We start from the raw sequence: 23,242 nt of genomic DNA, 5'->3' as shown, positions 1-23,242 counted from the left end.
AGCTGGCGGGTGGCATTTTTACATCTGCTGTTGACTTACGATTTGCTGGCTCTGTCCCCAATGCACAAGATTGAAAGCTTGGCCGGGCGGTGGACACGGGGGGGGCTAGTACTGGGGCTGCCCGTGCTCTTGGTTATGTCTATAGCGCTGCTGGTTGTGGACACATCCGGGGCTCTCCTGGCAATGTACTGCAAATGTTTGACTCACTACTGGGTGTTTTGCTTATGAGATCAGGGTTGTAAGGTTGGAGGTGTTCTTATTTAGAGTGGTCCACGCTCCCGTCACTTCTTGGCGGGAGAAGTGTGCCTCTACGCCCCCGATATGGGAGACCCCCACACACTGTTGGTTGACTTGTTGAGGGTTGTGCGGTGTTGGGTTTCGGGATGGCTTTGGCAAATTGGGTGCGCTGAAGTGGGTGGTGGGATGGGGGACGGGGATTTGAGGGCTGTTGGGGGATTGTTTTCTTTTCTGGTCTGGGATGAAGGGTCTGTGATGCTGGTAATGTATGCTCGACTCCACTGGTTGGGGGTCGGCCTTCTCAATGCAGATATTCCTGTTGCTTATGGTTTACGGGGTGCAAAGGTGAGGTCTCCGGGGTGGACAGGGGGGCTGCTCTACTAGCTCTTGGGAGGCTTACAGAACGGGAGATATGGATAGGGGGGGTAAGATCACATGCGTCACTTGGAATGTACGGGGTCTTAATAGACCGCAAAAAACAAGACAAATGCTTGCATTTTTGAATCGACATGGCGCACAAGTGGTGTTCCTGCAGGAAACACACCTTCAGGGCAGGGCGGCTGAAATGGTGGGCAGACAATGGGCGGGGGTGCGCTTGGCCACTAAGTACTCTTCCTATGCTCGGGGGGTGATGATTTTGATCAAGAGAAATATACCCTTTGAAGTGGTACATGAGGAAATAGACCAGGAAGGAAGGTTTATTATTGTACAGGGCAAACTATGTGGTACGCTGATTACTTTGCTCAATGTGTATGGTCCAAATATTGATGATCCTGATTTCTATGTTATGCTCTGGAACAAACTTTATTTGCTTGCTCCGTCAGCTATCTTATGCGGGGGGATTGGAATGTCACGCTGGATTCAGAGCTGGACAAGAAACATGATAGACCTGTTGTGCACAAGAGAGCGGTGGAAGCGGTATGCGAGGGTATGGCTGGGCTGCAATTGCTGGATGTATGGAGACTACGTAATCCAACTGCGCGAGTGGGTACTTGCTACACATCGGCACACGACACATGGTCGAGACTGGACTTCTGGCTGGCGACTAGGGATGTGAGTGGTTGGGTGGTGGAAGCTGCTCATTTGCCTCGCACTATCTCAGATCATGCACCTACTACACTGGTATTGCGGATACCATCACATGCTCCGCCCCCTTTCACTTGGAGACTCTCTCCCGGGATACTGACCGACCAGGTGCTTTCCGAACGCCTGGGGCAGATAGTGGAGGATTTCTTTGTTAATAACGTGGGATCTGTTGAAGATATAGGTACGGTGTGGGAGGCCTTTAAGGTGACGGTGAGAGGTGCATGTATAGGTTTACGATCAGGGGTGCTCACGTCCATCAGGGACTCCATGTCCAGGCTGGAAAGGGAGTTACTATCCCTTGAGCGACGGTTGGAAGAGGGTGCGGAGGGCACGATACTTGCAGATATCAGGCTGAAGGTCACTGAGTACAATGAGTTGGCGGAGCAAGAGGTGAAATTCATGGCTAAACACGCTACTGCTAGATACTATGGAGAAGGGGGCAGGCCGGGAAAGGGACTGGCGGATCGCATCAGGGAGCCGTGGGCACGTCACTGCACGGTACAAGAGATCGAGGATCAAGGGGAAGTGGTGACTAACACTGAAGGCATCTTGGCTTGCTTCTCGAAGCATTATGCGCAACTCTATGAGCGAAGGGACACGGCTGATGAGGAGGAAGTGAACCGTTACCTAGAGGGTGTTGCCTTGGTGTGGCTCTCCAGAGGTCAGCAAGAATTCCTAATGCACCATATTACGGAAGCTGAGTTCAGGGATGCTATTGCGGCACTTCCGAATGGGAAGGCGGCCGGCACGGATGGCCTACCCTCCGAATTTTATAAAAAATATGCTGATATCCTGATTCCGCAGCTGGCGCAGGTCTTGGAAGAAGCGTTTGAGCGCGGACGACTCCCAGCGACCATGAGAGAGGCGCTCTTGGTGGCGCTGCCCAAACCTGGGAAACCGCCAGATAAATGCGATTCCTATCGTCCCCTCTCGCTTATGAATACGGATGTCAAAATCATTGCCAAAGTCTTAGCTACAAGACTGCGTCTCCTCCTGCCGGTCATGGTACTACCGGACCAATCAGGTTTCATCCCTCTTAGGTCCACGACGCATAATCTGCGGACCCTTTTCGCCGTATTACACCTGCTTAAGCCAGACCTTCCTGCAGCTGCAGTCATGCTGGATGTGGCTAAGGCCTTTGATTCGGTGGCATGGAAATATATGATAACTGTCCTTCACCGGATGGGGGTGCCTTTTTTCTTCACTTCCCTTATTGCTCTATTGTACACTGCGCCAACTGCGAGAGTCAGGGTCAACGGGCATGTCTCCTCTTCATTCCCGATCCAGAGGGGGACAAGGCAGGGGTGTCCTCTATTGCCGCTCCTATTTGCCATCATGATGGAACCTTTGGCCTGTATTCTGCGGCAAAGATATGCGGAAGCAACGTTGAAGTTCCCCCTCAGATCTCTGGCTGTGTCGATGTATGCGGACGACATGGTCCTGTATGTAAGAGACCCGGGGCTTCATCTCGAAAATATACTCCGCGAATTCATTAAGTTTGGTCGGCACTCCGGGTTGACTATCAATTGGGACAAATCGGTGATACTCCCACTCACGGATGCGACTAGCCAGATACCGCTGGAATTCCCTCTGGAGTGGGCGACGGAGTCGGTTCGCTATCTGGGCGTCTGGGTGCATAGGGACTGCCAGGAGGTCATAAGGGCTAACTACGGGGTCGCCATCTCTAAGTTGGAGGATCAGGTGGCGAGATGGACTCGGCTCCCTCTAACGCTCGCTGATCGCACTTCTTTAATTAAAATGGTAGTTCTGCCGAAGTTTCTTTATCTATTTGTAAATATCCCTGTACAGTTGAGGTCGCACTTTTTCGCGCGACTGAAGTCTCTTCTGATCTCGCTCACCTGGGCCGGCAAGAAACCGCGTGTGACTTGGGATGTCATGATCAAGCCGCATGCACTGGGTGGGTTCGCCTTACCGGACATGAAGCTGTATTATCTATGCGCGCAAGCTCAATTTGCTAGTTATTGGATACAGGCTCCGCCGTATACACCACATGTGGCGCTTGAAGCTAGTGCAGTCTTGCCGTATCCGCTGAGGGCGATGATAACTAACAAACATTCGATATTTGAGAAAGGGGAGATCGATACTGTGCGGCGCACGGCATCCGCCTGGGAGGAACTTGGTAGACGGGCTGCCAGATTGCCGCTATATGCCCCGGCTATGCCTCTGTTGTACCACTCAGATATTTCAGTGACCAGTGAACCCGGGGGATTGCAGGTTTTGAGGGAAGCTGGAGTTCAGACCATGGGGGATCTCTTCCCGGGGGCATCCTTTCTTTCTTTACAAGACATGACAGCAGGCCCCACCAACGCAACTATGGCTACCTTTGTTTATGCACGATTGAGGGCAGCAGTACGAGATTTGTTTCCAACATATCCGGCGGAGCCGTCGACGCTTGGGGCATTACAGTTGCTCTACACAGCCAAAGATAGAACTAAATTACTCTCTAGACTTTATAAGGCTGCGCAGGAGGATGAGGGAGGAGGGGCGGTCTTGGCCAGGGCACGCTGGGATAGGAGCCTACCAGAACCTCTGAGCGATGATGAATGGGAAGAATGCTGTAGCATGACTGGGGGATGCGTGATTAACGGCAACTTTCGCCTTCTGCACTTTAAATTTCTGCACCAATGGTATTACACGCCGGTCCAGCTGGTCAGATATGGGCTCCGGGCTAGTGCCCAATGTGTTCGATGTGGTGCTGACGACGCCGATTTTATACACCTGGCCTGGGGTTGTCCGCGTGTGTATGACTTTTGGAAGGAGGTGACTGTAAGACTGACTGTTATGATCTCTAGCGAGGTAAAATTGGATGTGCGTCTCTGCCTCTTGGGCATCGCTTCTGGGGTACCAGCCCAATCGAGACGGCTTGTGGTCCTGGCTTTGCAGTTGGCTAAGAGAAGAGTCGCGGTTGGATGGGGAGGGAGAAGGGCGCCTAATATACAGCTGTGGCTGAATGACATGGCCTACTGTAGAGACCAACTGCACTGCTATTATGAGGGGCTGCCAGAGAGATCTCGCCCGAGGGATGTGTGGGAGCCGTTTACGCTCTATGTGCTGTCATTGGACGATTCTGATAGCGAAAGGAGTGAGATAGTTGAGTTGCCGGGGGGGTCCAGGAATCTGCTTGAATGCGGCCACATTCTGTGTGGGACGTCCTTGCTATGTGGGATGTATGACTAGTAATACCCTCTGGGTCTCTCGCCTTTGCCCTGAGAAATGTCGGGAATTTGCTGGCCTTTGTTGCTCCGTACTAATGTGAGTGTTGAAACAGAAACTGTGGGATAATGCCCAACTCGTTCATATACTTTCTGTACCCTGTTGAACCGGCCGACATATGTTCCACACACTGACTTGATTTGGTATCTTCGTTAGGACCAGGATGGAGAAGGGTGGGAGGGTGTTGGGGTTGGATGTTGGTTACCTTTAGTTCTACAAACATGGAAAAAGACCGAGATCACATAAGGGCTATACGGTTGGAATTGATAGTGTACCTTGGACAATGTTTCTGGAACATTTGTGGTGCCTTCATGGGCTTAGCATACACTGCATATGCGTTTGAACTGAACTGACACGATGTATTGTTTGCCCTGTCTATTCTGTGGTGCTCTGATTGCGGCCGGCCCTATCAGTGGGTTGTAGGCACACCGCTGTGTAAATGTATAATGTACAATAAAGGTCTACCAAAAAAAAAAATCATGGGTTACCATAATGTGGGTCTAGGGTCCGGCCAGTCGAGTCCACTGGGATTCTCTTAGTCCCACAAGTTATGTTGTAGAGGGCAGTGTGCACTGGCATTCTTTTGTCAGAGGCTGTTGAGCATTTTTTTTTTTTTAATTTAAAAAAAGATCACTTACCTGCCGGCCACCTCTCTTCAGTCCTCTCTGTCCTCTTCCTGGTTCTGTTCAAACAGGAGGAAAGAAGCACCCAGGCTCCCCTAAGCCAATCATTGGTCTAAGCACCCTGGTTTGCCACTCAGATGGGGAATGGGAGCCTGGTCCTGTTCTCCACCCCGGCTGTAATACAGCCTGGGTGGACAACATGCAAAGTGCGCATGACTCTTTGGCCGGCCTGAGACGGCCGGTCAAACATGTATGCACACTCGGAGAGTGCCACCACTCTTCCGCTGACCAGCCCAGCTCCGCCCAACAAAACTGCCTCAGCATGGAAAAATAAAGTGATAACAGTGCGTTATCATTTTATTTTTCCTTTTTTGCAGTGCTGAAAGGCAGTGGGGCAACGAGGTAGAGGAGCCACCCCTGTCCTGTTTAATCCTTTCTCTATATTCCTTTCTATTACCCTTATTTATCCTTGCTCCTCATTTCTTTAGCCCCTTGGCCTTACATTCCATGCCTTCTCTCATTACTTCCTCTCATCTCTTCTGCCATGTACCCCCTTTCTTGATCTACATCCTCTTTCATTCCCTATTATTTTCTATCCCTTTCTCCTTTCTCTAATTACTTCTCTCTGCCCCTCAACTTTACTAATAAAAGCATAAGAACGTGATAATAGAGCTTCTTTAGAGAGAAATTTTAAAGCTGGAAGTTATGTGTGGTTTAAGAGTAATGAAAAGTCAGTAAAGGGTACACTAAATGTCTTTAGATATAGCATAGGAATAGAACTGGAAAAGGGAAAGGATATGGCTGGAGATCACTGTTAAAATGGTACAATCTTCACAGGTAGAAGTGTAGACATTTAATCCAAGCGCAAAGCATAACACCAACTGTACAGCAGGAAGGTCCGATCTAGAATGCATGATCTGCCAGAATCATGCATCACTGAATTTTGTGACATAATAGGGTTCCAGGCATGACATGGTAGCTTCCTAACAATTTGCAAGATCACAACACATCCCCCTTTGAATAGAGAGAATAAATAACAATTATAGATGAAAAGAAGAAATCGTGAAAAGACTATGCAATAAAGGTAGTAGGAAAACACTGCAGAGCAATCGTAACATACAAAATCCTGCATGAAAAAAATATATAAAAAATACAAGGAAAACAAAATATTAAAAACTTACCATCAGTATAGAACATAATCCTTAAACTTGACAGGTAAGTTTTTACATCTTCCAGAGAAAAAAACATCTTTGCAGCTGACATTCATATCTGAGGAGACATGATCATCAGAAGAATCATCCATAGGAGGCACATGTAAACTTGGAGATGAATCCAAAAATTTTCCAGTATACCTCACAAGTCTAGACATGCTCCATATGCAACCTGCGTCAACCTTCACCACATTCTTCCTCATGGCAACTATGGTAAAGGAAACAATGAAACCAGATTTTCATTTTAAAGTGTGTCTGGGATTTTTCACCATGGCTTTGTCTCCAAGGTGCCATTTTTTCCACTTCACACACATTTTAGAGTCATAACTGGATTTGTATATTTCCTGATACTCAAACATTCTAGCACGTCTAGTCTCAACAGAAATGCCACCTTCAACACAAACCGGTAGCCAAACTGGATTCAACTTTGAAACAACTTTCCTTCCTCTGAAGGCTTCAAAAGGTGACTTTTGCGTGACTACATTGGGAGTGGTACGGTGTGCCCACCAAGTATCCCTTAAAAAACTATTGAAAGGCAACTTGGATTCAAGAGCACGCTGGGCACAACTTTTGACAACACGGTTCATCCTCTCAGTTAAACCATTAGCTTGAGGTGCATATAAAGCTGTTTTTTGATGAATGATGTTATGATCTTTAAGAAGCTTACACATTTCATGGGAAACAAACTGCACCCCATTATCTGTAACTAAGAATTTGGGTACACCTTCTGTGGCAAATAAATCTCTAAGAAAATCAATCACATTCTTGGTGTTCACAGGGTACACACATTTGGTAGCTACCCATTTTGAAGTGTAGTCCACTAACAAGATAACAAAACATTCATGAGAAGGGAAGAGTTCAAACGGACCAGCAACATCCAACCCCAGTTTTGTCCACACAACATCAGGAACTTCCACAGGGGACAAAGGTGCAAGGCTGGTAATGCGAGACTTATCACTGGAGGCACACAATACACATGGGCATATTATCAACAAATACCGATATTTATTGCTAAGTAGGGTTAGCAGCAATTTTTTTATCGCTGCGCATCACAGGATTTTATCGCTGAGATAACGTGCTATTAGCAACGTTTATCTCAAAAGCGATAAAATTCCCGGCGACAGCGGCAAAATGCGTGAATATCGCTGAGAATACAGCGATATTCATGCATTATCGCTAACAGGGTCTTAGCCATTATATCCACCTCCTATTGGATATAATGGCTAAGAACTGGTCTGAGCAGGTGTTAGTTTTTGGAGATATTCGCGCTTAGCGCGAATATTTCCATCGCTACGCCTGTGTTGCTAATAGGCGATAGCGATGTTAGCAACTGCTTTCAGTCGCTAACAGGTTGGGTACACCCACTTTGCATGTCATTAGCAAAAAATATCGCTGACATGCAAAGCAGGCCCCAAACTGCTCGCTATGGCCTACAAGCTGTCGCTAACTGCTGTTAGCGACAGCTTGCTAATAGGGCAACAGTATTATCGCCGCTTAGCAGCCAAATACGACCGCTAAAGCGGCAAAAATTGTCTATCGCCCCCCTTGATAATATGCCCCACAGTCCTTAACAACATCTACAGTTAAGAGATCCATCCCGGGCCACCAGTATCTTTCTCTAACTCGGGCCTTGGTGAGACTCCTACCCAAGTGTCCTTCGTGCGCTATATTAATTATTCTGTTCCTAAATTACACAGGAGGAATTACTCTATCTCCTCTCATAAGATTTCCTCCATAAAATGACAATTCATGCCTCACAGCCCAATATGATTTCATTTCTTGGTCCAAAGTTTTATAGTCAGGCCAGCCGTGACTTGTCCACAACCTGAGGGAAGAAAGAATCTTATCTTTCTTTACACCATCCAACCATTCTTCACCAGACAAAGTTGACTCAGCCACCCAAAAAACATTCTCCATGTCGTACCCATTCTGCTCACACTCAAACGGTAAGTGTGACAGCCAGTCAGCAGATTTGTTACTCTTTCCAGATATATGCTGCACGCGGAAATTATATTCCTGAAGTCCCTCACTCCAGCGTTTGAGTCTGGGCGTGATATGCTCACTATGGCGGCATGAAAAGATTTGAATCAAGGGATGATGATTTGTTCTAACCGAGAATGGAATGCCCCGAAGATAAAACTTAAAATGTTGAATAGCCCAAAATACACTCAGAGCTTCTCTCTCTATACACGAATAGTTGGCTTCTGCACCCTAAGAGCCCTAGAGGGAAAAGCAACAGTTCTCTCTTCACCATCCACAATCTGGGAAAGCACCGCCCTAACCTCTTGAGGCTGGCATCAGTGGTTAGTACAGTCTTCCTGTTGACATCAAAGTGCCCTAAAGTCGGTAACTTTCCAATGTCAGTCTTATTGTCATCAAAAGCTCTTTGAAAACATCAACGGGGGCCAGGTTATTATCCCCTAATATACAATCTATGAATACACAAAAACCTGGGTGTCTAGCAGAAAACAAATGTGCTTCAGGGACCATACACTGTATAAGGTCTGCAAAATGTATAGCTAAATAACAGAATGGTCTTTGTATAAAGTTTAACAATCCAACGCATGTAACCACCAGCAAGAGTAGGTGAGACCCAAGATCCAGAGATGGATTACCATCAAAATCTTGTTGGTGATCTGATTTTTCTCATCTGGTCATCCACAGGGCCGGGCTGGTGTGTCTCTAGATCAGTGAGACTACTTCCAGGACCGCCTGGTAGGACTGGGGTCAAGCCCACAATCGCTTGTTTGACCATGCGTGGGATCACCAAATGGAACAAAGTGTAGTGCATAGGGTGAAGGTGTAAGGAAAAGTGAAGTTAAAAAGGAATAGAGGGCTCACAGTAAGAAAACTTTAATGGCTGTAAGTCTCTTTCTATTTAAAAACCATAACAGCGCAAAACCGCAGTATAAACAAATGAATGCTTAGGGGCCAACATGTTTCTGCCAAATTGGGGAATTACTCCCTTGGCTTTCATCAGGGCCTCTGTTCTTAAGGACTTTTGCTACTGCAAGTGCAAACTACACTCCCGGGGTTTGAATGATGAAATTCAGTGGATCACACTATGATTAATGGCTGGATATCATATTTGACGTTTTTTATAGCTGCACATTTGTAGTCACATTTATGGGTGTATGAATACAATACTAGACCATCTTTATTCCACGAATGTGACACCAACGATTTATACCAGTGCAGATAAATAACAAACATTTCTTCTGTACAAATTCTTAGAGCATTATGAGGGGTAGTTTTCACCTCTCTGTGCTCGGGATTTACATTACCCAGTAAGGTGTGTTCCCTTTTTATTGACACCAAAATGACCTCTGATACACACATATCTTATTGATACTAAAATCACAACATATCTCATTACAATAAATATAGATTCAGTACCCATACCTCTGTTGGGGGCGGTGCGAGTCTGCAATTTGAGTCACCATACGGACTCTGTACCTATTTCTATTTTATTTTCTGAAACTGAATCCTTTTATACCTGGGCATGTTTCCCGTGTTCTGTCCTTCCCGTATGCCTTTTGTTAAATCATTTATTGAAAGATACCGTTAATTAACAGCTAGAACTATGTATTCGTTCTGTATCTTTGACTCTACTAATCTATAAAATTCTGGGCATGTTATTTTCGATCTTTTATTCAAATAGGAACAGGACTATAAATCCCTTGTCCTCGCGCGGACTTTACCTTGGACTACAACTCCCATCACTTGTAGTTCTATGTCCCATGGTCGCGCGCGTCTTTGACTTGAACTACAATACCCATCTTTTGTAGTTCAATCTAAATCTTGCGCTAATACGCGTCGAGGATCCTTGACACGCCGCGTAAATCAAAACAAGCCTCTGTTATCGGCCGCAAGACACCAACGAAGCAGCTTTTTGAAAACGTGAGTGTTTAGTAAAAGGAGACCATGAAACGGGCTAGTTTTGGCGCGTTTTTAGCGGCTATTACTGACAGAGGCTGGTCCTTACAGCGCGCGGCGATAGGAGCACACTACGAAAGATGTGCCTATAAATGTAGCATTACTCCTCCCACACGTTGCCTCCCCCAACCTCAGACTTAGCTCGGGGCAACGACGGAGAGGTGAGTGTAACCTCTGTGATATGGGGCTGAGTTAATCTGGGAGCCCTAGTTTATATCACTAAAGATAGTTATTTACCGAGATTAGGTAGTTCTAGTACCTGTGGGTGAGCTTAGCTAGATACTGGCTGTCAGAATATTTAGCTAAGGATAAGATATTGATAGGGATTCCAAACACGTAGATAAGCCCAGTTTCTTTTTGCTTTATCTTGATTTGGACTGCCTTTTCTTGTCCCTAGAGCGTGGCCTCCCTTACTCTGAGTTTGGTCCAGGTGAGGTGAGGTAATTTCCCCTGTCGAGAAGGGTGAGTAAGGAACTATCATGCTCCTTCTTCAAACTGTATTATATTGTTTTATATCCTATGCACTTATACCATCTTGCATTTTTGTAGGTGATTTATACACCAGCTGACATGGAGGACTAGGAAGACTATATCCTTTACAGTTGTCACTGTTATTTCTTTTTTGTTTAAGAGTGTGGTTTGCACTTGCAGTAGCAAAAGTCCTCAAGAACAGAGGCCCTGATGAAAGGCAAGGGAGTATTTCCCCAATTTGGCAGAAACATGTTGGCCCCTAAGCAGTCATTTGTAACTGACTTCAACCCCAACCGACATTTTTGTTTCTTTACAGTAAGTCCCTTCTCTTTCAACTTCTCCAAAACAGACGTGCGCGTCACACTGTGTTCAACCTCATTCTTCCCATAGACTAAAATGTCATTGTGAAAGAACATGATGTTGGTTATACCTTTCAGGACCATCTTCATTACCCTCTGGAAGCATGCCGCTGCCGATGCTAACCCGAAAGGCATTCTCAGGAAGCGGTAAGCTCCCAGAGGCGTAACAAAAGACATAAGGTGCCTAGAGTCTTTGTGGAGAAGTACCTGGTGGTAGGTGGACGACACATCCAACACACAAAAAATCTGCGCCCCCTTGAGCATGCTAAGTGATTCAGAAATGTTAGGCAGGGGTTGGCGGTCTACCCATATCCATTCGTTCAGGCACCTCAAGTCCACACACATCCTCACGCTGGTACCACCATCCTTAGGGGCCAAAACGATGGGGGCCAACCACTCCGAGCCTTCAATTTCTTTGATAACTCCCAAATCCAAGAGTCTTTTGAGATCAGACTCTAATGGTGCCATCATCATATTGGATACCCTTCTGACCTTATGTACGCAGGGTACAGCCCTATCATTGAGGACAATCCGGTGCTCAAACCCCTTAAGGCATCCCAAGGTGTCTGGAAAAACGTCTGGGAACTTATTGAAAAAACTCGAACTCTGATCTACATTTCCACAGTCTACTAACATTACTTGGTCTTTGGGATCTTGCGCACTAGGATTAAGTATGATGGCCGGGTCACATTGGTGTCTCCATCCCAAAAGATTATCTCCTCTAACAGCCACATAAACTTTTCCAACAGTACATCTTCCTTTAAAACAGGTGTTAGCTTCAACATATCCTATAACATCAATTTTTGTGCCACCATAGCTGACTGGGTTTATATCAGGTGTCAATAAAGTCACATTGTCTAAACCCACAATCTCATCCCATTGCTTATTGCCTATCATAGTGAATGATGAGCCTGAATCAGCAAGAACTACAAAGTCATAGCCATCCACGGAAATGTCACATTCAGGCATCACTATCTTTCCAGCATCAACTTCTCCATTGTTTTGTCCAACCTTCATCACTATTTTCTCAGCATCAACTTCATCCTTGCCATAGTCGATGTTCAGTATCACAGTATGCACAGTGTCAGTTCCTTTTTCTGGGTTGTGAGTTTTGAAAGATGAAGATGATGATGATTTACAAACTCTGGCATAGTGTCCTTTCACAGCACATTTGTTGCAAGTCGACTCCCTGGCAAAGCAATGAGGATTATTTGAAAAGTGCGAAAAGCTGCCACACCTAAAACACTTAGGTTTAGGGAACTCACCAGAAGCTTTGTCATTGGCATTACTACTATTGGCATTAGGAGATCGATTCTCATGGTCTGGTTTTGTTGACAACCCTCTGGGAGAACCACATGACTGTGCATCTTTTTCTGAGACCTTATGTTTCTCAATAGGGGAGACCTTGGCGACACTACCACGACTTTCCAAGGTTTCACAGTCGACTTATTCATGGACATCACTTTGCTCTCTTTTTTTACCTCTCGGTTTTTTCTCATCTCTTTCACCCAAGTAGAAGTGTTCTCCATACCCTCTACAATGGCAGCAGCCTCAGCTAACGACCAGTTCTTTGACAATAATTTTTCTTGAACTCGAATGCTATTAGTGCATCTCACAAGCTGATCTCTGACAAGTGAGTCCGAGAGTTCACCAAATGTACAAGTCCTTGCTAAAGTTTTAAGAGATGCAATATAGCTCCCAGCCTATTCAACAGAGCCTTGAACTCTAGTGAAAAACGTATGTCTTTCTAAAACCCCATTAATGCGGGGACTAAAATATTTCTCTAGCATGGTCATGGACATTTCGTAGGCGTCAGCAGGCTCTACGTCCCCACTACCAATAGGGATAAGATCCATGCTATCATAAATGTTCCTTCCCTCCACTCCTAAATTATGAAGAAGAATAGCTTGTTTTCTGAACGCTGAGAACTTCTCCCCTCCTATTGCTACTATATAGGAGTCAAATAGATTTCTCCATCTTTTCCAAGGGAGAATAATTTCGCCTTCCTCAGACTAAAAAGGTGGTGGCTGGGACATACTTGTGGAAGCCATGACCAGTGAAAAATTGAAAGTGGTATAGAAAGATTAACCACAAAACAGTTCTCACAGCTGCTACAAGCTAAAAATATTAAAAACACAAGTAAAACAAAATATGAAAAACAGTCCTTCTTCAATGTAACCGTTCTGTATAAAATAATAATTGCTGTACTATGCCAAAAATATTTAAAACATTACCTAGTCTCACCATGCATGTCCTTGCGTGGGATCGATTAAATCTGATGACAGTCAGACCACTTCAGATCGTGCAGGCAAGTACTCTGCAGTCGGCCGAATAAACAAAGGGAATTCAAAATGGCCGCTCTACGTAATCACGCTGTAATCACTGTTACGTCTTGGAATGCAGCGTGCATTTCACCGACGAACAAGCAGGCACGCAGCGTAGTCACAGCGTTGCTATTCTGGAGTGCAGCGTTGCTATGCTGGAGTGTGTTGTGCGTTGCGAAGACAACAGTGAAAAAGTGAGCGCAAACAGGATAGAAAGATGGCTCGCTTCACGGCAGTTAACAGTGAGCCAGAGCCAAACAGCACATCACACTACGCTCCTCCAGGAAAGTTCAAGATGTGGAAATCAATTTAAAAAACATAGTACTTACAGTACATCCATAGTGCAGGAATGGCCTCCAGTGATTGGTGAGGACAATGGAAAAATCCCAAAAAATAGGAAAGTCAAGATGAACAGGGGAGCTGGTGTTGAAGGCTGCCTGTTCCCAATCAGGCTACAATACCTTGTCCCCAGTGTTAAGATGGTACAATATTCACAGGTAGAAGTGTACATCTTTAATCCAAGAGCAAAACATAACACCAACTGTACAGCAGGAAGGTCCGTTCTAGAATGCCTGATCTGCCAGAGGCATGCATCACAACATTCTAGGGTTCCAGGCATGACATGGTAGCTTCCTAACAATTTGCAAGATCACAACAATCACATATGGTTGATAAATAAACTGTGGGTATCTAATGTCTAGACTGGATGGGGCTTGCAGTCCTCACCGACTACTATGTTTCTAGGATGCACAATAAAATAGCTATAAGTTTAGCATCCCTATTCCACCCCGTGGTGATGTCCTCTGAATCAAAGGGCACCTAGTCTTGTGCTGTGATGAGTTCCAACAGCGGTACAAAAGGGGGTGGGGATGGACGGAGCATCTGAATCAATCAAACACTCACACCCAGTCTAAAGATCTGGGTTTCATCCATCACCGTTCTTTAGCCCACTCTGCCACCCCAGTTCAGACATGGCTATATGCAAATCAGTCTGACCCTGTGCCTCATGGGAACAGTCCAGCCCGAACTGCCAAGCCATGTCTTCCCTGGACCGGAAATAAGCTTCCGAGGACCGGTTTCTGGCATTCCAGCCGTCTTCAGCCCGGCTTGCTTGAATCCAGTGGCAAAGTGAGCAAGGGACTCACGTCTGAGCATACCCTGCCACACTTATGGTGGCCAAAAGCGGTACAAAAGGGGGTGGGGATGGACGGAGAATCTTGAGTTCCAAGTCATGTGTTATGGGGTCATTTCCTGTGATCTCATGGTCAGTTGAAAGGCCCTATGATACTATTGTCTTTGATGTAATCACTATGCAAAATAGGATGTTAGAAATCTGGAAAATCCCAGATCTTCTTGTCATAGAATGTTGGCAAGTCTGCTAGAACCTCAGTGAGGGCTGCCCCACGGTCCACAACCATGCCAACCAGTGTGCTGCATGTGGATCAAGGCAGTCTTGGGCAACTTGAGAGAAGGAAGAATGTTAAAGAGTACAGGTCCTGATTTTAAATAAGCGATCACCTAATATTTGTATTTTTTCTTTGACCATTTCTTCAGTGTTAAGGCATGGCTCACTGGGCGTGATTTAGCTGAATATGGATCATACATTCAAAGTTGTTGGAAAAAGAGGCCCCCAGAATAGTTATGTCCTGGGAACCCCCAAATCCTTAAGATGCCCTTGCACACCAAGGGTGGTTGTGCATGATGCACCCTTGCAGAGTCGGTAGAAGGAGACTGCACATAAAGAGAAGAGGACCTCTGATGGAGTTGTGGCTGCCCTTCCTAGCAGTAGGCACCGATGAAGGCTTCTAGTGGTGAGAAGCCCTAAGTACCACAAATCACCATCCAATAAGGCAGTCGTGGGAGCCCTTCCTGATCTGTACACCAGGAGATACAAAAGGGAAAAGCTTGAACCGGTATGCCAGATTTCCAGGGAGCTTCTTAGTTTATTTTCAGGCTGTGGAGTTGAATAAGATGGAGACACATTCCCTTAGATTACAAATACAGCAATAACAGTAATACTTTTAAGCTGGCACAAGGAAGCCAAACCCCCTGCACAGAAAGGTGTCAGTACTGAAAAAAGTGTGATTTTTTTCAGATCCACTGAGATCACAACTGAAAACATTTCATCAGTCAGGCGGTAAAGGGGCTGCAAATCCAGATAACAAGAAGAATCTAGGGGCTTATTGATAAGCCCCTTGCGCCACTTTTGCATCACTTTTCCCATGTTAAAAGTGGCGCAAAAGTGGCACAAGGGGCTTGTAAATCTGCCCCCTAGTATTTAAACGCTGAAATGGCAGACAGATATCTCAAACTCACAGAGCCCCCTTTTCCTTGATAAGGAATCAGTTTCTGTGGCTTTCTCCTTAAATACAAGTTTAGTGAAGATCAGCAATCAAAGATCATGCTTGGTTCAATGTCCACCACGGTGCTCTATAACCTACCAACCGTTCACAGTGAGGCTCCACCAGACGTAAAACAAATGCCTAGTGGTTTGCATAATTTAAGAGTAGAGATCTCCCCTCCTTCAGAGCCTAGTACATTTACACTTCAGCTGCATAAAAGACCCTTAGATGGACCGAGTAGTGATCTTCAGGTACAGGCGGGGTAACAGACAGACTGCCTCTGCTAGAAATATCACCTGCCTTGGAATGTGTGAAGATATTCAGTGACTCTTCTGCTCAACTCGAAATTAGTAAAGTAGCTGTAACAATAATATTATAATGCTGATATAAATGATCCAATTTACCCCAATGCAGAAAGTCTTTTAATAAGGAGGACAAAATGAAAATCTCTTACTCCCTATTTACCAAAAGGCAATGGGGAGTTGATCAACATGAAGGCCCAAAACAATATGTAACTAGGGAAACTTCATCGGTGATAGCTTTGCTGTCCTATTAGATGGGTGAATATGCCAGATTGGGATGTTGCAGAATCAAGATTTATATCCACTTTGTAGACCTACTATAAAGAGGAAAACCTTGGTCAAGACTAGCAGCGACGTGTCAGACCTAAGGGATAACAGAACGGCCTGAGGAAGGCTTGCTCCTTAATAGACTGCAAGAGATCGGAGTGTTAAAAATGTCTCAAGGAAACTCAGTGAAAAGTGTTAGAGTGCCTTGATGAAGTCAACAAGAAAACTGATACCTTAGTTAGATTGCCTAGACCAGATTTAGATGACATGCAGACAAACGTGACAAAAACAAACAAAAAATGAAAAAAGGGCTGACTGAATTCATAGTGAAAGAAGACAATTTAGAAAATAGATCTCGTAGTTTGAACCTTTGTCCCGTGGGGATCATAGAGGAAGCAACTGTGCCATTCCAGAAGTGGAAATGCTAATTTTGAAGGGGGTCTGACAATAACGCAAGCTCAAAGAGTCCTGATGGGCCTAGCATGAAGTACCAAATCTCTTTGCACAATCATAGCGAACGTTGAAGATGTTTGACACAAGGGGGGAGGCAGCACACTGCCTCTCATCCCAGCACAGTTCACCCCATTGCATTCTGGTAAATGCAGTGCGATTACTTCAATGTTGCTATTGTTTTTCACCAACGTTGGTGCAGGTAGTGCTGTTATCTTTAGACATGTGTTTCTGGGTTTAGCCCTACATCAATGGAGAGCAGGGAAAGGTCATCTGGGATTGCTGAAATGCTGCCCAAGTCATCAAAGGTCACAGTACCACTCCACAGACATACAGTTGCATCCCAGTAGAGCTTGTCAGCTCGTTGGCTGAAGGGAGCCTTTCAAACACAAGGGGGGAGGGAGCACACTGTCTCTCATCCTAGCACAGTTCACCCTATTGCATTCCTGTAAATTCAGTATGATTACTTCAAAGTTGATTTCGTTTTACACCAAATTTGGTGCAGGTAGTGCTTCTCTCTTTATCTTCTTTTATGAACAATGGTCCTTAATAATTAAAGTATGAAGAAAAAATGCAATATAGGCCCAGATGGGTACTATAGTACTTCAAAGTCCAGCCGGACAAAGAACTTTAATGTCAAATTTAGAATTAAATTTTTCAATTTAAACAAGAACAATACAACGGGAAGCAGTCCTGCACCAGATATTTGAGAAACAGAAAAACGAATAAACAGTTAAGCATACAAAACAAAAAAACACAGGCAATAGTTGGAGCATTGGGGGCTTGAACTAGTCATACAGTGAAGCAAGCTAACCCACATAGTGACCACATTAATCAAACAAAAATAGTAATTAATGGCACTAATCATTATGTTGACGGCGTTTCGATCCCAAGCTCATAATTAGTGGGGATCATCATCAGGACTACAACAATAGAATTGCCTGGTGTTTAACCGTAATAAATTAAAATGCCTTGAGGAGATAGGCCTCCAGCCTACAGCTTGTAGGATGTTCAGTTACGGTCGGTTGGCCGGTACTTGTTAGACTGATGAGTTGGGCCAGAGTATATTTTTGCAATGGGCTTCTTTCTGTAACCAGTCAAGTATCTGAAAATGCCACAATGGGCTTCTGATAAGAGTACGCGTCAGTGGCGCCGGCGGCGATGCGCTTGTGGTGTTTGGTGCAATAGCAGGAACTTTAGGCACATGTTTCTGGGTGTAGCCCTTCCTCAGTAGAGAGTAGAAGTAATAGAGAACAGAGAAAAGTCATCAGAAGTTGCTGAAATATTGCCAAAGTCATCTCAGGTCACAGTGCCACTCCTCACTTAGGCACACAGGTGCATCCCAGGTGAGCTCGTCAGCTCGTCGGCTCAAGGAAGCCTTTAAAACACAAGGGGGAGGGAGCACACTGCCTCTCATCCACGGATAGTTCACCCCATTGCTTTCTGGCAAATGCAGTACGTTTACTTCAAAGTTGCTGTACTTTTTCGCCAAAGTTGGTGCAGGTAGTGGCACCATCGCGAGATATGTGTTTCTAGATTTAGCCCTTCATCAGTAGAGAGCAGAAATAGTAGAGATCAGAGAAAAGACATCTGGGTTGCTGAAATGCTGCCCAAGTCTTCAGAGGTCAAAGTAGCACTCCACAGACACACATGTGCAACCCAGGTGAGCTTGTAATCTCGTTGGCTTAAGGGAGCCTTCTAAATACAAGGGAGGAGGGAGCACTCTGCCTCTCATCCCAGCACGGTTCACCCCGTTGCAATCTGGTAAATGCAATATGATTACTTCAAAGTTGGTATAGTTTTACACCAAAGTTGGTGCAGGTAGTGCTCCTATTTCTAGGCACGTGTTTCTGCGTTTAGCCCTTCATCCGTAGAGAGTAGAAGTAGTGGAGAACAGAGAAAAGTTATCTGGGGTTGCTGACATGCTGCCAAAGTCATCTCAGGTCACAGTGCCACTCCTCACTTAGGCACACAGGTGCATCCCAGGTGAGCTTGTCAGCTCGTTGGCTCAAGGAAGCCTTTTAAACACAAGGGGGAGGGAGCACACTGCCTCTCATCCAAGAATAGTTCGCCCCATTTCTTTCTGGCAAATGCAGAACGCTTACTCTGTACTTTTTTGCCAAAGTTGGTGCAGGTAGTGATGCTATCTCTAGATATGTGTTTCTGGGTTTATCCCTTCATCAGTAGAGAGCAGCGGTAGTAGAGAGCAGAGAAAAGTCATCTGGGGTTGCTGAATTGCTGCCCAAGTCTTCAGAGGTCACAGTAGCACTCCACAGACACATGGGTGCAACCCAGGTGAGCTTGTCAGCTCGCTGGCTTAAGGGAGCCTTATAAATACAAGGGAGGAGGGAGCACACTGCCTCTCATCCCAGCAAATTTCACCCCATTGCATTCTGGTAAATGCAGTACATTTACCTCAAAGTTGCCATTATTTTTCACCAAAGTTGGCGCAGGTAGTGCTGCTATCTTTATATATGGGTTTCTGGGTTTAGCCCTTCATCGGTAGAAAGCAGAAGTAGTAGAGTGCAAAGAAATATTCCCATAGGCTGAATAATCATTTTCTTTCTTAAGTGACCCTGCAGGCCTTCCTGAAGAAAGGCGAACATCTACACTTAAGAAGACATATTGTGAAAAAAGTGCTCCGGGGTCCCCGCACGTGGGCTGGACTATTCTGTGCTTATGACTATAATGAAAATACCCTACGAGAGAAAGGTATAATCAATTGAGACTTGCGCAGATCGGGCCCTGAAATTTGTTTTGGCAGATTGATCATTTGCCAGACTGCCATTGAGTGATCTATACCCTGAGTTTACAAATGTTTATAGGTACATCTATTTAAAGAAGTCAATCCTTTGTTTTTACCCGGCAGAATACATGCGGATATTTAATGTTGTAAACTGAGCCAGGGTCCTATGAACTTAAGACCTGTGATGTAGGTGGCAGAAAGTTTTGATTAAAGTCCCTAGTTACGGTGACATATTAAAGCACTTTTTCATGAGCACGCAAGCACTTGACATGTTGCTCTATAGAAGCATGCAAGCCCTTTGTTTTGCATCTCATAGGAACATGTAAGCATACCTCCGGAAGCTATCATGTGCTTGCCAGCAGAAAACCATTAAATAAGATATGACAGTAGCAAATCTAAATATTCTTCCATGTAATACAATTTAACTAAATAATAACGCCAAAAAGGAAAGTTATGGAGTCGTAGGTTATTACATACAATCCTGCCATCTGACACATGTCCTTAAAAAGTGATGATGAGATCTGAATATTCTTGAATCTTGGGCTCAATACAAGTCATTGGCCCCCAACTGTAGTACGCAAAGGGATTGTCATATTTTCTTCTGAAAAATGCGACATAAATATCCACAATTATGAAGTGAATTCTGGGGTTCAATGGGTGTGTGATTTACTCAGACAGCTCCAGGCACTTCATAATAGTAAATATGTATGCCTCTATATAGGATGATTCTATCCCATATGAGAATCTGCTACTAGCTGTAGTCCTGTTGAAGGTTGAAATATTTATAGAGGGAGATTCTAACTTTATCCAAAATGCAGTGCTAGATTCCTCTAGCAAGAACCACAAGTAGAATAAAAATCAGAAAGCAGAAATATTCACTAGAGATTTAACTCTCTATGATCCTTGTAGGAAAAAAATCCAGAGAAAATTGAGTTCTTGTGTCTATCCTTGAGACATAAATCTGCAGCGCTGCTAGATTTGTATGGCTTTATGGATCATGCTGCAATTGAATTAAATATGAGAATACCACCGAAACGCAATCAAATCAATAAGTTACTGCTGGAAGATAAAATTTGGTTACAAGACATTGACTCTTTACTACATGACGCCTTTGCTAGAAATATTGGGTCAGCAGGTCCCGCATCTCTGCATGGCCAGATCATTGGTCAAGAAGCAACAAATAGAAAATGGAGGGGGAATATAGAATATTTAGAAACAAAGGTGCGACTTTCTTAGTGAAAGTTAACAGCAAACGACTTGCCGAGTAATATAGAAGAGTGGGAGGTGTGTAGTATCCCGTGTGTCCCTATTCTCAGGACGTCTGTACTCAGTGGCTGCCGGCATGGCTTGTGGGTGGCAGGGCTGGCGTGGGGGGGAGGGGGGTGTGAAGGGCGTGCAGCGGGGAGGTTGTGCGCAATGTAAAAAAAAAAATTACGCTTACCTTGCAGCCGGGTCCCGCGTCTCTGCTCCTGTGCTCCTTGTCTTGACTGGAGGAACAGGAAGCACAGCCAGGCTCTCCTGACCAATCACAATGATTCAATGCAGCGTTGTGATTGGTCTGAGCGTCCTGGTTCGATACTCAGAAAGGGAATGGGGGCCTGGGCATGTTATGAACTAAAGCTGTAATGAAGCCTGCATGGAGAACGGGAAAAGTGCGCATGACGTTTTTGGGCGGCCCAACAGTCATTTGCACTTAGGAATGGAAAAAACACTCCTCCCCTGCAGCCCCGCCCACCCGCAAAGCAGCACAGAAACATAAAATGATAATAACTCAAAGTTATTATCATTTTATGTTTCCTTTACGTTGCACTGCTTAAAAGCACTGGGGCGATGTTCCTCCACCATTGCGGAGAAGTCGCCACTGTCTATACTGGTGTCTAGAATGCTGAGAGTGAATGACATAAAAGAATGTTGATGTATGGTGTGGAGTCGCAGTTAGGATAGAAAGAACTGGAGGGAGAATGGAGCCCGACAGGACCTACCAGCTGTTGCTGTAGCCCAATGGCCAAATGAATTAAAGAAATGAACTTCCTATCTGAGTGGCTTCAAACTATTGTATGAAGACCTTGTCCTCTGCCTTCCACAATTTCCTTCTGTGAACTCTTTCATTATCTACAACAATTTGCGCAGATTCTTCACGTGTGGCTATGGTTATAAAACTATTGAAATAAAATATTTTCCTGTGGACTACTCGAGTCAGCCTATAACTATAAAGTATTTTGTATACCGCTGTAGAAGCACTGAGGGATTTAGGGGATGGGTTGGGTGCTGCTGAAATGGGAGAAACTGAGGGGCATATTATCAAGACAGGCGATAAAATTATCGCAGTTTTAGCGGCAGAAAACTGCCGCTAAAACATCGATAATGGGCTTGATAATATGCTCTATGGAATTCCAATTGAAGCCCATGTTAAATGTGAAGGACATTTAACATGGGCTTCAATTGGAATTCCATAGAGCATATTATCAAGCCCATTATCGATGTTTTAGCGGACGTTTTCTGCCGCTAAAACTGCGATTATTTTATGGCCTGTCTTGATAATATGCCCCTTAGATTTTAAGCACTTCTTTGAACTTCAAAAAGAACGGCAGTGCCCACTGATAATTTACTGCAATTTTACTGTACTGCAATAAGGAAGACTTTTGTGGTAGTTACCTTTTTCGGGTAGATTCCGAGAGTAATTTTTTCTGCATATGGAAAATATGAGGTAGATTTTAACTTTGAGGACAGGAGGCACCGGTTTTGGTAGGATAGAGAGGGCCTACAGGAGAATGTTGAAAATGTGATGACTCACTCTAGAGAGAAGCTTGTAAACACTCGTGACAGGAGATCACTGGGACCTGGTCTATTCTGTGCTGGTGAGCGCCCTCTGTTGGAAAAAAATAGGTCTTGCAAATTGCAACAACCCATAATAATGGACACATTCACTGGTTTGGTGTTCGAAAACGTGAAAAATGATGGTTCAAAATATTTAGGCAAATCAGCCAATGAACGAGGATAGTTGGATCCGTCACTATGAAGTATACCATGCATTAAGAAACACAGAAAACTCAAAAAAATGTTATTCTTGTGTAATTGCCTCTTTGGAGTTTTCATTTGCATAATTATTCATCAGCAAATATACAACCAGCCACGCAGATGCTTGGAAATGTGACAGGAACTTATGCAACAACGTACAGATCTTGCATTGAGAGCTCTGTTGCTAAATGCTAAAATAAAATAACCCTTTAGTTGAATAACAAGGACTTTTATTGAGTGCCATGGCTCTGAGGATGCCAGGGATCAACCTAATTCAGAGAATTTGTATCATATTCTAGGCTTAAACTAAGAGGCTCAGGGCCTGAGGCAGGAAATGTGAAAATAATGAATTGTAATTCGCGACAAATAACAATTCACACAATGTGAATCGTTTCAGTATAGGTACAAAGCCACAGGGAATGAGATAATAAATCACTATGATTTGCATTTGCTAAATATTGAGCGCCTCGTTTACAAGGCCCCTACTGGCACTTTTGCGCCCCTGGGACGTCACTTTTTTGATGTCCAGGTGTCACAAGTATATTCGTAAGGCCATGTAAAGCCACTTTACGTGGCTTTTCATTGCCTTATAAATATGTGCCCCTTTCACGCAGAAAATTGCGTGAAAGGGGCGTT

The 23,242-nt window shown here is 44.7% G+C and overlaps 1 pseudogene; it reads left to right on the top strand.

The window, feature by feature from the left end:
• Nucleotides 1-13,830: 13,830 nt before the first annotated feature.
• LOC147748288 (small ribosomal subunit protein uS2 pseudogene) overlaps nucleotides 13,831-23,242 on the top strand; it is a 52,740-nt pseudogene continuing 43,328 nt past the window's right edge.

Source organism: Lissotriton vulgaris, chromosome 1_1, assembly GCF_964263255.1.
Source record: "Lissotriton vulgaris chromosome 1_1, aLisVul1.2, whole genome shotgun sequence".
Taxonomy (NCBI): domain Eukaryota; kingdom Metazoa; phylum Chordata; class Amphibia; order Caudata; family Salamandridae; genus Lissotriton; species Lissotriton vulgaris.
Note: the sequence above shows the minus strand (reverse complement) of the source record. Positions and strands in the feature narration are given on the sequence as shown.